General features: G+C 43.8%; 1 protein-coding gene across 10 annotated transcripts in view; it reads right to left on the bottom strand.

Annotated features, from left to right (window-relative positions):
- The window catches only part of FOXP1 (forkhead box P1), a 390897-nt gene that overhangs the window by 169202 nt on the left and 203882 nt on the right, over positions 1-17813 (bottom strand). Inside the window, exon 1 of one of the 10 annotated variants that reach the window (XM_040591467.1) lies at positions 9529-9655. The exons of 7 other annotated variants lie outside the window; for them this stretch is intronic. The gene's annotated coding sequence lies outside the window, so the exon portion shown is untranslated. Of the gene's footprint in view, positions 1-7868; positions 8114-8180; positions 8419-9528; positions 9656-17813 lie in introns of those variants that run through there. 2 more of the 10 variants (XM_040591462.1, XM_040591466.1) reach the window with 2 other exon arrangements.

Here is a 17813-nt window from a genome sequence, read left to right as displayed (position 1 = left end):
TCACCTCTCCCTCCCTCTGCGCTGCTTCTCTCATCCTCACCTGGGGGCAGGTGGGGTACGGTAAGCCAAGCTGCATGCTCCAAGCACATCACCTACTCCGTGCTAACTCACCACATGCACTCAGGAGCCAAATGCCTCTGCGCAGGGTAATTCACCTTGAAATTAAGATGCTTTACATTTAAGGAAGACCCTGTTTCAATGCAGTAACTACCTCGAGTCAAAAGGAAGAAGAAAAACCCCTTTCAACATATAAGGGAAAATATCAATCAGAAAGGACAAGAGAAAGTGCATTTCAACAGAAAAATACCAGAGGAAAATCCTTTCCCTGGGAACTCCACAGGTACTGAAGTTACCGGCTGGAGACAGCAATTCCTCCCTCCAGCCCGGCTGCCCGTGTGTCACCCAGCCCAGCCCTCGGTGCCGCTCAGCACCCGGCTCTGCGCAGAGGTACGCTCCAGTCCCACGCACCAGCACCAGACCTCTCCTCCATTCAATAGCTTCAGATGTTCACCATGATGATCCATAGTGCTGATAATCAAAACGTCATAACCGAGAAGCAGCTGAATAACGAGGGCTTTGTCACCACCACGCTCCGGCAGTAACATTCCTCGTGGATTCACATCCCAGGCGAGTGAACCCCTCATTAGCCAGACCCCACTCCAATCATGATGGAATCTATTCATGCTGACGGCCGCCCAAGCACAGGGCCGGTGCTAGGACAGATTCAAATGTTCTGATTACATTTAAATAAATTTCAGCTGGTCCATGGAAACTTCTCTCAATCTGTTTTGTGAAATCTTCGAATTATGCAAGGGGACAAAAGGGCTCGGGGGCTCATTATAAAGCTTCTGTCAACTCCCTTGTAAAAGCTCCAGAGATCTAAACAAACCTACAGCTTTCCCAATGCCACTAGCAAATGCTTTTGGGTTTTAACATGATCCCGCTCTGACACACACTGAGCATGGTGTGTTTTTCATTTTCGGCACTAGAAGGAAAGCCCACAAGCATGATAAAGTCTAAATATGTGTTTACATCTAACAAGGAAGGCTGGATTACACACCGGGCAGCAACTGCATGGCACAGGTTGCTTCACAAGACGAGACGGGAGCGAGATTCTCCAGACAGCTCACAAGTTACTCAAAGCTATACCGTGCAATTTTTACATGCTACACTGTTAAAAAGGACATACCTCTTTTAACCAGAGATAAATCACAAGAGATGTAATTGTTTTCTGCTTCCATCCAAATTTGTGGTCAAGCCTCAACTGGAGGAAATTGAGCATCACATTTAATCTATGTCAGCAGAAGATCGCCACCATGTAAGACTGGGTTAGCAGGTTGAACCCAGAGACTCGTGTCTTTGTCGTGATGCACGACAGCAAGTGATGGCTGGCACATCACCACCACACAGACCATGCCCAATGGAGGAAGAACATACTAAAGAACTGGTGGAAGATGCCTCCAGGAGACACCACGGTGGAAAGAGATGCGAAAACGGATGTGCTGAAACAGTAAAGAAGTACATTTCATTCTCCAATACTTCTGATGCAACCTGGGTAAACTGCTAAAGGAGGGTCAGATAAAGCACCAACCAATACTCTGAGACGCCTCTGACAGCAGCAAGAAGAATGTGCACCACTGAGGAGCAGATCTATCACTGCCTGATCACAATTTGTCGGCTTGCCCTTCCGAGCAAAATATCTCCAGGACACAGAAAATAATTCACAACCAAACTGGTCAAGAAATTATTTATTGTCTCTAGGATTCCAAAATGCTCCTGGAAAGAAACAACAGCAGAAATTACTACAATTTTTCCAACCTATAGGACTGAGAAAAAGATGGATTATTTATAGTATTTGGTCACAAAAAGATCATAGCTCTTGAGAATCTTTCCCATGACAAATTTCATGCTCTTTTTTACCTTTCAAAGCACCCCAGCCAGTTACCACCTGAGCAGCAATGGGCTGGCCGCTGCCCCTCCGCTGGCTGTGCCCACCCTACCTATTGTATCCAGCAGAATCAGCAGCAGCTATCAAGGAAATTGAGCTGGAAATGAAGTTTGCAAAGAGAACATCAAAAGAGTAAAAAGAAAACTATGATGTTTAGACTTTCAAAAATCATTTTAAAAGCAGGAGGGAACATCTTTGAGCAAATTTTGCTTTAAAAACACCCATTCACAAACAGTCAACTTCAATATAACTTCAACTGGACAAGACAAAACAAATCCACTTTGCTGGAATACCTCCAATAGAAAACAGGATTTTCAAGGGAGAAAAGATAAAACTGTTTATTTCTTCACTGTAGTCAAATGTGAGTTGACATAAATAATCACAGTTTGGTTTGATCATTAAGCGTCATGTCATGAAAATCAACCTGTGAGAGCTTTCTGCAAGAATGATTATTATTTGTCTTTTTGAGCACACCTAAATGAGCTGAGGTGATGGTACACTGAGGATGGCTGAGATAATTGTCTCTCCTCAGCACAGAGGAGCAGGCCTTACAGAAGCCTATTAGTGAAGTCTGTCATTCAAAATCATGAAAGAAAAAAGCAAAGCAAGGTTGACTTTATGCAACATGATTAGGTTCTGTGGGAACTGAACTGAAGCTTCAGGTCAAGTACCACAAACTGTGATTCTGGCCTGAAGACAACCCCAAGTAACCAAAATAGTGCTGAAGAAGCTGTTATGCATAATGATTTGTGATGGGAAATACAGTACTCCACAAAAGCTTTCATGACATACAAGAGACCACGTTCTGACTTAGGAAATTATTGGCAAAAGAGCACGTCCATCTCATGTGTTCTACAAAGCAGAATGATTCTCGTATCAATTCTGCAAAGGAAAACAGATTTTTCCAACTTAAAATAGGTGGGTTCTTGCCCATGTGAGTATCTTTTTTTTAATAAAAAATCTACAATATTTCACGTTACGAGAGGTACAGAATGACTCTTAAAGATTACTGAAGGTGACACAAGCTGTTTTTCCCATATGAAGGGACCAAAGCTAAGTCGCAGTATGAACAACAACTTGTAAAATTTTATCCTAAAATCAAGGAGCACATAATTAAAGAGCTGTTCTTTTACGATTTAATGTCAGCTTGGTTTAAAAATCTCACAACGATGAATAATTTCTCAAGATTCCCATCTTAGCCTGCACAAAAGCTTTCCTAGCTTTGATGCACAGCCAAATACAAAGCCCAAGCCGTACAGTTTGGCCCATCTCCTTGGTGAGTATCTTATGCTCAAGGTAATGGAGTAAAATTTCAGTGGAGTGAAATGAAAGCAAGGCACTCTGTCAACAGGAGGAAAACAGCTAATCATCTTCCAGATGACTTGGACAGAAGCAGGGGACAGCTAATTTCTTAAGGGCATGGTTAAAATCGAAAAAACATAGGTCGGATATGAACTTTGGCTGAATCAAATTGATCTTTCTGAGGATCCCAGTGTTGGTGTTTTGAAATAAAAGATAGAAGCTGAAGGAATCCTAATTTTGAAAAGGTTCCGTGCTAACTCATTTAAGAAGAAAAAAAAAAAAAGTCACAAAGACCAGATGCTGCAGATACACGTGTCTGTCTTAGCTCCACTGGACTATTTAGATGAGCAAGGTTAAGCATGGAGATTAGTAGGCAGGAGGTGGGCGCTGAAGTGTGCAATTTCTGCAATTCTTCTACTAGTACAGTTTCTAAAGACTAAGCAGCATTGTTTAATGTCAGCATGAGGGAGGATTTACTGACTGAAGCACCCATCAGAATAAGGACCCACTGAAAGTGTGAAAGACTAAGGGACTGATATTTAGATGTATTTAGATGCCTCGCCATACACGGAGGCATCTGGCGAGACATTTTTAAGACTCCTGAATAAGCACCAATCTACATCTTTAAGCATCTCATCACCTTTAAAAAACTATCCCCAGGGTCTTCTGGGCCTTAAAATCTCTGTTTTAATATGCTTCCAGACTCAACCTGGACTACAGATTCAGAATGTAGCTTGCGTGTTTCAAAGTTACTTCCAAGGCTGATGCTTTTATTTTGGCTATTAGTACTTGGAGGTACTAATATTTACAAATATATTTACAAATATATATACACACATCAAGATCATTCAACATTTCTGTCCCCTGGGATCAGCGCTAGAGCAAAAATGTTGTCATAATACATCCCTTCTTTGTCACATTTGTGAAAGATTTTAAGCTAACAAAAAGTTCAGTCTTTATTCCAGGGCAGTTAATTAAGGTTGACCAAGTCAGGCAGAAGTAAATTAACTTGGCTGATCAATTATTTATATGAAGCAGAATAAATGCCCTTAAAGAACTTGGCCCAGCCATGAAAGGACATGTAAATTAAACACAACACAGATTTATAAAATATATTTCTGCTTTTATAGGCAGAGGAGTTAATGGTAAAAATCAGCTTTAAGTCATCACATCACAAGACCTAGTCCTAAATTCCCCAGCAGACACACTACCCATACACACACGGTTTATAAGTAAACATTTTACCTATTTGTTGCAAGCAGTTCCCCAAAGCAAGCTCAGGACTAACTTCAGAGCACTGCTCTGTGTATTTACAAAAAAAAAAAAAAAAACAAAAAAAACCCCAATGTTTGGAAGCATCTCATGACAAGGCAATGCTGCAGCGACAGGATTTTACCCTTTGAAAATGAAATGAGCAAAGCTGCTTCTTACCCCCAGCACAGGTGCAAAAGCAACGCAGCAGCCTGGCATTCCCGGTGCTGCTGTTATCAGCCATGAGGACCATGACGGCTTTCCCATGAGACCACTGCCCAACTCACAGGTGGTCTCTTTTAGTCCCAGTATCTTTGGAGCAAGTGCCCTGGCTGGGGAAAGCGCCTCAGGCTCCACATCCCACCACTGCTCCCAAATTTTTCCAGGAACATGCTTTGACGGTCCTCAGCTGACACCGAAACACCATCTCCTCTCACTGACACCCCATCCCTAGGTCAGTCAGGCGGCCAGCAGCACCATCCCCGCCATCCATGAGTTCAGTAAAAGAAACAGGATTCACTAGTGGAAATTAAAAGCCTTGTGTAAGGTAAGGCTTTGATCTACCATGGGGGAAGGCGTACAGATGTTCAGCTGCTCATTTACTAAATTACACCATGTCACAATTAACTGTGAATCAGCCAGCTTCACATGAACAGCTCGAGGGCTGCCACCACGCTAAGTACAGAAATAACGCTGGGGAGGGGAGTCCGAACTAGCCAGGTGGACCAGATGACTTCTCTCTGCCTGTGTTTGTGGTTAGCACAACTATTAGAAAGAGCCATCCCAACATATGGCATGATTTAACTAAATCAGATCATGCTGAACTCACCAGCCTTTCTCAACTTACAAACCCCTCCGCTCTCGTCATTGCAGATGGGTGAACACCCGTCATGCTTTAGGAGTTTTCAGTAGCCGTCATTTATCCTGCTGACAGGGTGTATTTTAGGTATAATTATGTACTAACTAACTATAGATCAACTGTCAGTACATTAGGGTACTTTTTGGATAAAACTTCATGCTTACCCCTTTGAAGGCCACTCGCCTACACACTACTGGCGGTTGCTGAATTGTGCAGGAGTATGAGAAAGGAGAAGGGGATTCAAAGAGCAGTTAAGCATGATCTTTAAGAATCAACCAAAATAGTAAGGAATGGAGAGAGTCAGGCTCCACTGTCCTGAAAAGCGATGCTGAGTCACGTCTGACAGCGGCGTTTGGAGGAGGAGAGGCAAACCTGGAGCAAGGCAAGGGAGGAACATGCACGAGATGTGTGGAAAGAGGAAACAAAGAGACAGCGACGAGGTGAAATCCTTTGATATTTCCTCAGCTTAAAGAGGTAATTCAATGCATTAAAATGGATCCTTGAAATTTCAAAGGATGAAACTCGCACAACAAAGATTGTCGAGAGTGCTATTTTCTAGGATTAGAACAAAAACGCATTGGGATTTGCTATATGATCTTACATCGCTGAGCAAGGCTGTATACTTGCTGTTATGCAAGCACCATCTTCCAATAGCGAATTTTCATAATTATAACAGAAAGGCGTAAATTTTCTAATGCATGGCAGTTCAAAAAGTAATCAAGAGAATGAGCCTGAGGGCTATTTTAATGTATGCAAAGCTAGTGACCCACAGTAAATGGGAGGTAGGCTTCAATGAATGCAAAGTAATGCACACATACTAAAGACCTGGTCTGATGAGGGACGGCTAAAATTAACACCCAATTAATTTCCGAATTGACAAACAAATGAAACCCATAAATCTACTTTCTCATTAATTTTCCTGTGGTATAATTTAAAGCAGTAATATGAGGGCAAAAACTGAGCATTATCCATCATAAATATCAAAAAAGATAGCACTGTAACACCATAAATTATGCATATTACCTGTTGTTAAAAATGATTAATGTATTATCAACTTTATCGTGCACTGTATATGTCTAGACGTATCTAAAAACTGAAATTTCATTTAGTGCTAAGGAAATAAAGGGTCCAGAAGAAATGGGATTATCCGCAGTGCATCCTTGGCTTTGGCTCCTGCCATGGGCGCAGCCCTGGCGCTCTCCTCACGGTTGGACTCATCCCAAGCCTTGGGTCGCCGGAGGTTGAGCGCATCACAGAGGTGATGTGCCGAGCCTCCCCGGGGAAGGGAAACAAATCACGCTGCTCTCGGAGCATCCCCACGAGCCAATCTGCAGCCCCGGCTCCTGGCTCACACGGGACTGCTCCCCTGCCCTGGCCTGCCCTCCCCACACCGGGGAAGAGCTACTTGGTGATGCAGAGTTGCAGGGAGGTGAGGGGCGGGAGGGCAGTAAAAAAGGAACAAGAAGGAAGAAAACATGAAGCTGTAACTAAATTCAGTGAGTGAAAAGCCAGTGCTTTCCAAAAGTGCTTGAGCACATCACCTTGGCCAACAGGAGAAGGACGCGGGTTGCTTTAACTCCTCCCTGTGGGTCATGCCAGTGACAGGCTGGACTTCCACCAGTCTGAACCTCTTCCAGGGTTTATGTTCACTTGCCAGCCTCAAGTCTTCTGAACAGCAGCTTCACCTACTCCTGTCTAGGTGCAGGCTGCCACAACTTTTTATTTATTTAACTGTATACAACGACACAATCTCTCCCACTGTTTGCATGCGTGGCTTGTGCTGCCTGCGTTACTTCTTCCAGCAGCAGCATGTATCATTAGGGCCACGGGACCCTGAAATCGTTTGGAGGTAGCTCAGTGAAAGGCTGAATGATGCTCTGCAGGAGCTGAAATTTAAGACAGCTGTGAAGAGGAGAAGGGAAGGAGAGTCAGGAGCCTAGTCCCACTCGTGCCACACTGACTTATTGTGAAATCACGGTCAAACAACTTAACTTCTTAGAGAATCAGTCACTGCAGTTACCCCTAAGGAAATCTCTTCTGCTGAGGGTGTTGCTGACCACAAACAGTAAGAACAGAGAACAAGCAAATCCAAGAAAAATTAATTGAAACAGACATCGACAAACATGCCATTTGCTTTGTTCAAAAGAGCTACAGCTGGTCCCTATGACAAGCCAGAGCACCAAAACACACCAAGCTGTGAAGACAACAGGTCTCACTCCTTTCCTCACCCAAAGTGAGTTACACAGAGATGACTGACAACTCAACCTTGCCCCAACTAGCTTTTTGCATCCTCCCTTCATTTTACATGTGCACACAAAAGTTACTCCCAGTCTCACCTTGGATAAACAAACCCCCTTTGCAAAGCCAGCTCTAGCTCAATCTATGCCTCTCAGCTTGACAGCTATTAGAATCCATATTCAGCACGAAGCTCATACCATAGCTGCATAAAAGCTCTAGAGCTGGGCCACTTCCAAGTGACTGGCAAAAATGATGTAATCATTTACATACCATCATCGGCAGAGTGAGGTTCCTTCCTCTCTCTTGGGGAGAGCTGTCTTTCAGCCGTGAGCTTGACAGAAATCATCCTTACCATCACTGGGATCATCGTTTGTTTGGAAGGAAAGGAATGGCGAGTGGCAAAAAAACCCCAAACCAAACAAAAACCCCATAGTTCACTGTACCATACGACTCCGCGACTGCTACCGTACGGACGGCAGCACCACCTGCACTACAGGAAAAACTCCAGAAGGAAAGACACTTCACTGCAGCGTGGTGAGGGGCTGCAGAGCTGCCTCGGTGCCGCTCCCAGGAGGTACCCACCTGCTCATCCCAGCCGGGCACAGCAGCGTGCAGGGCTCCCTGCGGTTTCGTGTAAAACAGGAACAGAAACTGCAGAGCTATTCTCACAGCCCAGGACTGACTTGTTTGTATGCACACTGCTCTGAGCTTGCAACATAAACTCTTGCACTCCGCCTCACAGAAAAACAGGCAACTATTCAACCAAATAAAAGGCCAAAGTCGCATTTAGTAAATACGGTTAGTTTATGCCAGGCAGCAGCAGCAGCACTGCTACCATAAGATGGTATCAAACCTCGCAAGCCCAAGTGCTGGCTGTAGATGAATGAGACTCCCACCCTCCATGCCTATCTCCATTGAAGTGTTTCTGAACCAGCCTCCAGAAGTCAAAACCCACCTCAAAGCCAGCTGCAACTCTGTTAATACTTCTGCACAATACAATTTGCACTTCACTATTTTCACTTAGTTTAAGGCAACGGAGGTTTGATTCACTGCAGTAACACGAGTCAATTAATGACCAGCTTGTCCACGTACACACCTCGTGTACCTCCCGCTTCCCCTCCAGCCCCAACACAGCTCTAGGATCCAAAACGAACAATATGTTTGGACCACTGGTGCGAGCTAGTGAATACAATATATTGCATTTTTATGCATGTTTTGTTGCTTGCTTTTCCCAGGGATGAAAAGGACAGTTATTTAATTTTATCCTTCAAAACCTTTTTATAAATGTATAGTCAAGATATTTTAACACATTAACTCACATATAAAGGAACAGACACCACCTTCACACAAAAAGAGTTAACATTCCTTCCCAAGGTCACTCTAAGAGGGTTTACTCCCTTTGTGTGTGAAGCCCTAACAATTTACTGTTAGTGCTAACAGGTCCTGCCTGGCATTTGAAATCCAAGCCCCATTCAGAAACAATAACAAACATTAATTTTGAAAACAAAGATGGTGTGAGGGAGTTTTTTCTCGCTCATTTGCAAAACAACCCAAAAGCGACAACTACCAGAATGGCTCTCTCTAATTAGGACACCCAGAAACCAAAGAGCAAACAGCCAGCATACAGAAATTAGCAGATGTAAACGCAGTTTTTCAGTTATAAAAAGAAGAAAAGCAGCTCTGTCATTTCGCTCACAGGAGCAACCGAGTGCAGTTTTAAATTCGGTATTTTCTCTCTATTCAAACAGCTCTGCTTCTAAAACAGATTTTCCTCAGATCTCCTCAGAAATAAAAGTGAAAGGTTTGCCTTTTCCAACTCCATAGAGGGCACATGCATCAATTAAAAGCTGACATGAGAAAAGAGGGAAACCAAAAAGCCCCCAACCAAATGCTGACACAGAATGCAAGGCTGTACTTGCAGGGTGATTACCTGGTTCATAGCCCTATATCTTTGTCCTAGACCTTCTAACGCCTTGTTTGCTCCATGCAGGATTTTCTAGCCATCAGCCATCTACCGCTGTGCTAGTCGTCTTGCAGGAGTGCTCTCTCCCTTTTGAAAAAAGCAAACAACTGGATAGATATCATTACACTAAGGAAATCTCTTGGAAAAACCAAACAACTTGCTAATCTTTCTAGCCCCTTCACCCAAGTTAAAGATAAGCAAAGCAAACCAAAGTGAGTTTCAGCCACATTCCAGGGACAAGTTCCCCTTTTTCTCCTTTATCAAAATCCCAGCATTTAAAGGTTTTTTTCCAGACCTTGCAGGATAAACTGCTGCTCACACCCGCAAACAAAGCAATATTTGTTTAATAACTGATTGCTGCCATGGGTACAGTAAACAAGGGGCCCAGCATTTGTGTTTATGAACAAACACATCATCTTGCAAGAGCAATTTAACATTAACCAGGTGGAATAATCAACAGATTTCATAGGTGACACTCGGGGCAGGACTAATGTAAACAGAGCAGGGAGGAGAAAGGGGCCACTCTTAGGGAATCAAGGTTGAGGCAAATGCATTACAGAGTAAACAGCTGGGAAGAACTCAAGACAAACAAATAGTCATTCTTCTGACATTTCGAGAAGCAGAAAGGTTGTACGTTACATACATCAGCTGCTGACCACCGTGAAATCAAACCAGTTGGGGACTAGGCCTTCTTGTTTACACAGTGCCATGTTTGCTTATAAACAACAATTTGCTGTTACCAACCTCGCATTACTCATTGCATAAACGAGCAGATCAAGTGAAATCCTGTTAACTCTTCTGTGGATTGAGGGTTTTTTCCTCCCCTTCAACAACAACAAACAAAAAGCCTTTGCAGTCTTGCTGTGCAACCTCAAGACAACAGGCAGCAGGGGAAAATACATGGCTGTGCATCTGTTCCGATAAAGGGTAAAGAAAGGAGTTGAAAACACTTGAAAAGTGTTTCACAAAACAAGATTTACCGGCCAAACCACTGATGGAAAAGATCTATTTGCATTTTTTTAAAAAAATCAGCAACTGCGAAAAGTAGGATGCAAAATGTTCATTTCTCTCCTAGAACAAACAAGCAAGGCGACAGCTTTCTACACAACTTAATCTGCCCAGCATGACCACGTACGTGTGTAATTTTATACACACACATCCATACCCATGCCAGCTCCCTGCACGCAGCTCTGCGCAAGGCTGAAGCAGCAAGGCACAGTTCAGCCCTCTTCCTCCTCCTCTCGCCCCCCCTCAACCCTCTTGCTTCTGCCTCCCATCACCACTCTCTGATCTCTGGGGATCTCCCCAGCTCCTGTTCGTTAACCCAAGGGGGGCCAGAAGCCGCTGAGGTCACCTTCTCACAACTGAGACCTGGCCCCCAGCCGCTCCCCACCCTGATGTCCATCTCGTGGCCCCGAGACACTGTAACATTAGTCCTCACGGTGCTGGAGATGCTGAAGTCCCCTGGGTTTGCCATTTTCCAGAAAGCCTTTCCTTTCCCATCTCTCATCCCTGTAACGCTCAAGAAGTCGCCCATCACAATGCTCCTCCAGGGAGGTTTCTGTAAATTCTCTGTCCTGAACACGGATTTTGGGAAAGATGCAAAGTATAGAGAGAGAAGACGGATGGTCCTACTGGTACAGGTTAATCCAGGGCTCCGGGTTACATTCCTGCCCTGACACAATCCCTGCGTGTGACCTCCAGAAGGCTCCTCATCCCCCTCCTATGTAAAACAAGCCCTTTAACATGTTGCATGAGTTGGAAGGGGGTAGAGCATGTAGTTGGGGTCTATACCACAGGTCCTTTTTTCTCCCAGCTGCACTGTGGCCCCTACCTGGTTCACAGCTACCATTGGATGAGCACCAGCAGTACCACCAAACACTCAATAAAACCACCCCAGTTTCAAACACATGAAGCATCCAAGGTCACAGCTGGTCCAGGCACTAATCTCCCATCCTTTGCCATTTCATGTGCAAACAGCGTGATGGTCAGAATCCTCTGCCTTCATCATTTTTTTCACAAGTTCTAGAATATTTGGTGTTTCTTTCACAGCACAATCCTGGATGTCCATGGCTGGCTAAGAACCTCCATTTTCGTTTTCAGAAAATATTTAGCCTTTTGTTGTAGTAAAAAAAAAAAAAGGCTCAAACCCATGAAATCAGTACAACCTACTAATAAGACAGGTATTCAAATAAAACCCAAATGCAGCATTGTTCAGGCAACGGCGTATTTTTTAATACATCAGGTTGACAACATAATAGCGGGCAGGATGAAAGGTGCAACTCGAGGACGGGGCTGGCATCCGCACACCAGGAAAACAGAAGTGCTGCCCCATTTCCTGTGCTTCAGCAGAGTATTTCTGATGTCTGGGGCTGCCGGGGACTTAACTCTGAATTAATGATTACACACAATACCCTCCTTTCTCCCCTCCCTGCAGGACAGCGAGGGCCAGCTTCACCGAACGACTGTGGGCAGGCAGGCACGGGTCACGGGGGATTTAGATATTTCACAGCAGCTTCAAAAATTCAGACGCTGCAACCTGAAGGCTTCTGGAAACATCAAGCTTCACATAAAAGTCCTGATATTTCCCTACTTGAGAAAACTGCTCTCACCTCAGCCGTACTGCCTGTTTCACACTCCTTTTCCAGCACGTAAAATCACAGTTTATTCAGTACAAAGTAACTACAGTATGATAAAAACTATAAGCATATCATTCAAATGCTTTATTGGTCAAATAGATGGATGCTTTTATTAGTCCAACCTTTTTTGTAATGGAGTGCCACTGATGACCCAGTGTTAGCCTCATTCCCTGCTATTAATCACACTTCTAAGAGCTCATTTTGCTTTAAAATCTTAAGAAATTGCTATAATTTAAAGACATGGTGTCTACATAATGGGAAATGCTTCACAGATTGTATCATTCCATATAACACAGAATTTTTATGGCAATGCTGACCACGATACCAAGGTATTACAAAACTTGAATAAAGTATTTTATGAAGAAAATCTAAATGTAAACTTACTTTTGCATTTGTGGTTTGCCACATCCACAATGTTTTAATCGCAGCCTTTTGGGAGTTGCAGTTTTCAACTGCATGTGGCTTACATAGATTAAGACTACAAAAACACTTCCTGAACAAATATAAACAGAACAAAACAAAATTAAATGAAAATTAAATAAAATCAAAGGATGGACCATGAGACTAAGACTGTTCAAGCTGTATTTTAACGATTTTAATGCAAGGGATTTATCCTTTTTCTGTATTTCCTTTTTCTTTTCTGCACAGGGAAAACAGATGATGTTTACTGTGAAAAACTTTTATGACAAAGTGGAAGCATCTTTTGAATCTACCTACAGTGAGAATTAAATTAATATAATGATGGTCTTAACCCGTATTATTAAAAAGTACTTTGCAAAATGTTTTGACAATGTTGACTGCTGCAAGAGGGAAAACACATTTAAGACAATTTCAGCCAAATGCAAAAGCAGAAGCCTTCCATTTTTCAAATGTAAAGTAAAAAGCATCTTTAAACATCTTCTTATGAAAGAAAATGCAGTGCAATTATGTTATATGGCACACACAAAAGCGTGTTCTTTTCCTCAGTTCTCTAACAAGATATTAGTACCTCCTGGCCTTAGGAATACTATGTGTAAATCACATCATATTCAAAGTGTCTGAATTAATTATAATAGAAGCTGGAGAGAAATGTTAACTTTCCAGGTTGTTGCTAAGGATTAGCCCTTGTTTACAATTCCGTATTTATAGAACAAGAAAAATTTGTCAAATGAAGGGCAAAGAGGAAAGCAAGAACACAAATTTAGCTTTGATTTCAAAACAAATCAGATCTTGCAACCATTCCCTGAAAAGAAAACCACAGTTTTTAATGTGAAGATGCAAATGAGTCTCAGAATATAAAAATGTTTTATAATTCTGTGCATTCAACACTACTAGATGTTATTTAAAGAATTTATGTTAACATTTCCCATCCTCACACAGCAAGTCCAAGATGCTGCAAACAGCATCTATTTAAAATGGATCGTGTTTCTATGGGGCACTGGGTAGCTGAGGGGGCTGAAGGAGACGGCAGCAGAGCGTGTGGCCCCCAGGCCCCAGATTCACAGGGGTTCACGGACAACTCCAAAGGGGTTCAAGACAGCGTGCTAGGAGGAACAAGCCCCTTGCCTTCAACAGGCTGAACGCCGGCTACATGGAGGTCTGCGTCTCCATCCAGAGAGCAAGTCGTGAATCTCAAAAGCATTGGAAAAGATACATTGGCTTCCCCAAATGCAGTGAGCCTGTGATGTGAACAAGCCATCTTTTAAGAAGGGAACTTGGAAGCCCAAGAAAGGCCCACCGTGCAAAGCGTGGTATTTCTGGAACGCGATGCAAGGATGGATGGCTCAAGGCTCAAAGTCCATGGGAAGGGTCCCAGTGAGCAGAGAGCCAAAGCTTTGCAGAGACTTGCAGGTCTCTGGCACCTTGGCAAAACTGGCCTGGGAAGTTTATATTGCTCGCTATTCTAAGGATAAAGAAAGCACTTCGGCCTCCAGCACTTTCATTTCTTTTTGCAAACAAAGGCACGCCCCACTACAATTAAGTTGCAAAACCATTTTCATTAGGACTCCTTGTTTTCACACACTTAAAGTCTTCTAAGACCTGCAGTCCCTCTCATGCTCCCATCACTGTACAGAGAACTAAGGAAGGGCTCTTTAGTGGTTTCAGTTTATGGAGAAGCAAATGGAAAAATGCTTTTTTCCCATTAAAAAAAAAAAATGTAACCACCAACTTCTGAGCAGAGTGACTTGCAAAAATGCTGAGCACCCACAACTGAGAGCGTCTAACCCCCCTCAAGATTCAGGCCCACAACACAGTAAGAAAAATGCACTTAGCTAAGCTTTTGTGGAAACCTCCAGCCTCCTTGCCTTGCCCTGTCCAAGGGCTATGGCTATCAGATTACAGCGAGGACAGCAACCATGCAGAAGAGAAACTGTCCATGTGCCTATGAACACTGGTGCGTAAGCTGACACACACACACACACTATGAAAGTACCCAACATACCGGTTTAGCATCAGCCAGAACAGAGCAAGTGGGACAGAAGAGGTGCTTTCCTCCCCAGTTTTGTCTCGATGTTTTCTTTCCCAGAAACAGCTCCAGTCTGGGTCCAGAGCAAGGATCCCACCCCATCACATTTCTGTGCAGGAGACATGTACGTACTGCACATGTTCCTCAACAGCCACATGCTCAACAGTGACACACATGGATCCCAAGCACCCAAAAATACAGTTGGTCCTCACCACACCGGCCCAATAGAGGGGGAAAAAAAAGTGTGAATTTTTTCCACCTCAAAATCTCATCCTGTGCCTGAGAAAACTCCCTAAAAAAGCTCTGTCGAAACCGATTTGTTTCTACTCACCAAAAAAAGCACATATGCCTACTTTTGAGTTAGGATGCAGGAAGCCAAGCTCTTAATCCCTCTGCTGCATTCACCCATGGCTGAAGAGCAATGCCCATCTCTGAGCCACCATCAGAGATGACTGGGAGAGGGAGAGGAGCCACTGGACACCAAACAAGCCTCTCCAGCTTGCCTCAGCCAACAACAGTGGGCAATCACGAGCACTCCCGGGGCTGCCCCTATCTTTTCCATGCATGATGCCAACAGAGAACATCCCAACAGACACTGCTGTGGCCCCACCACCTCTCCAAAACAAGCTGTTTGGCCCTGGATTGGAAGGTCCATCACCACCAAGCTCGGCAGAGGTTGCTCCGTGCTTCGGGAAATGGCCTTTCCGGTGCTGAATCCCCAGCAGCATGTGGGGGCCATTTACAACCAGCGATGTGCGTTTTATGTTCAAAATCTGCACCAAAGACAGTATTTGAACATCTCCAGCCACACAGAGGTGCATGGTCACACAGATGTGCTGGCTCCCGAACGCTGTAGAGCTGAGGCATGGGGCTTCCTGCTCCACGGGCTTGTGAAAGAGCCGGATACACTCCATTTACCGTTTATTCAAGACAAGACTATTCAATGTCAGGATGTGCTTTAAGACGGTAATTTGCACCTTAAACTGGATTGTATGATACCGCAGATACTGACTGTGTGATCTCTTCCTTTGGATTAAAGCTGTTTGCACAAGTCAAAGCAGAAAAAAGAGAGTAACAAAACAGTGTATTTTGTTCTACACTGCAGCCACATATTTCAACTGCCTCAGCCGAATTCTTAGCGTAAACACAGCTTTAAAAGAAAATAGCTAGAATAAAGAGCTTCTGGAAAGTTCCTACTGATTATGCATGCAAAAATTCTGCTACTGCTTCCTCCCATCATCTGAAAAATAAACCAAACACCCAACTTCCACAACGATATACTGTTTTTCTGAAACATGCTACAATACTATCTGAGGTCTGTGAGTTGTAATGAATGCATCTTGTTTTGTAAAATACACAGAGGAGCTCAATTAAATGAACAACTGTAAAGGAAATAGAGCTGATAAAGGAATTAATGTGGTGTGCCAGATCATAACGTAACATCTAGGATAACAAAACCATGTCAAACATGCAACCACTGAAGATTTAAAAAAAAAAAAAAAAAAAAACCGAACTGGAAAAGTTAAAACCAAAAATATTTTAAGACTGTAAAATGAAGATGTGCAAAACTTATTTTATGTAACTGGGAGGGGAGCATGGGCAGCAGCAAAGGGATCTGTGGTAGTTGTTGCTTCAAGACATATTAAATACACAGAAAGACAGGATGTTTTACGAACGATCACCTGCTCCGCTGCAGATCTGCTTCTATCTCACTGCCCAACCTGTATTTTTCCAAAGACCAAGCTAACCCCATTCCCCAGCCACCAAAGCATGGCTGAAATGATTTCACCAGTCGGAGTTTGCATCTCGGTCTCCTTTTTCTTTCCTTGTCGCTCGCCGGTGCCTCGGGCTGCCCACACGCTGGAAGGGAGCCGCCAGCCCTGGTGCCTGCTCCGGCTGTCTGCGCACACGCCACCGGTGGGAGCACAGATTAGAGCTCAGCCGGAAGGGAGACATTTAGGGTTCTGCAAAACCTCGCACGTCGGCTTTTCTCCTTTCGCAGTTGGCGTGTGAACTTGTAACTCGGAAATTGCAAGTTCCCACCAATTTTTTGGCAACTTGAACGTAATTTTTAGGAAAACATAGTATGCGGCTTTTGGCACATGGAACTACACTCTTAAGACTTTTCAGACAAAATATGCAAAGGTGATGGTCTCACAAGCCTTTAAGGGCTTGCTGCATTAAATATGCATTTGGAAGACAAGAGTACAAAATTCTGACTCCCAACAGCAGTAATAAAAATCTGTGTTCAAGCAGCTCCACAGACACTTACTCATACAACAGGCATAATATCTGCATATGGAACAGCGAAGGCAACGCGATATGCCCGTGGTTATATGCCATACAGCAAACTGGGCATCTAGAGATAATCTAAAACAGTCCTTCTCATTTACTTTTGTCTCAAAAGGCAAGACTATAGGCACTTTTTGGCAGCCTTGAACATCAGTATACTCGGGGGAGAGGAGGGAGGAAAATACTTCAAATTACAGAGATGCTAATCTCCCACTTTTGATGCGTCTAGCCATTAGTCAAGTTGCTTCGGCAAAACATCTGGACTGAGCCATGGGCCTTGCAAACAGCGCGAGAAGCCCTAGGCTGGGCTGCAGCCTCACCACGTCAACACAACAAACACCCCTGCTTCCCTCGCTCCTGTGGCCATGACTGTGTGGGAGTCAGATGCACCTCTTCCTATCGCTCTGCCACTGGCAAAGGCTACTGGCATCCCCTCCTCCTCTTAGAGATTTGGATTTAGCACAGTATTTATTTCTTCCCTTCTTTATGTAAGACCTTCGGTAGAGGTATGAAACTAGAGAAGCTTCTTCAGGAACGTCACTCCCAGGACTGCTGACCCGCACAGAGTTCCCAACAGTGAAGACCCCATGGGTCGCCGCCGCGAGTACCACCACGGAAGGATATAAGGGAAGCGGTATGAACAGCATCAAAGCTTCACACACAACAGCCAACAGCTTCAACAATACTAAATACACAAATAATTACCAACATTATGGACCACCAAAGCTGTCCAGACAAAGAACTGTAACAACCTCAATTAACTGCTAAGTTGTACCATGATTAATACAGCCTCAACCCAATTTTGTTGAACTGAGTGTGAGAGAACACAGACTGTTATATTTGAAAAGGCATTATTATGTATGTGTGCGTGGACA

Source organism: Falco naumanni, chromosome 4 (assembly GCF_017639655.2).
Source record: "Falco naumanni isolate bFalNau1 chromosome 4, bFalNau1.pat, whole genome shotgun sequence".
NCBI lineage: Eukaryota > Metazoa > Chordata > Aves > Falconiformes > Falconidae > Falco > Falco naumanni.
Note: the sequence above shows the minus strand (reverse complement) of the source record. Positions and strands in the feature narration are given on the sequence as shown.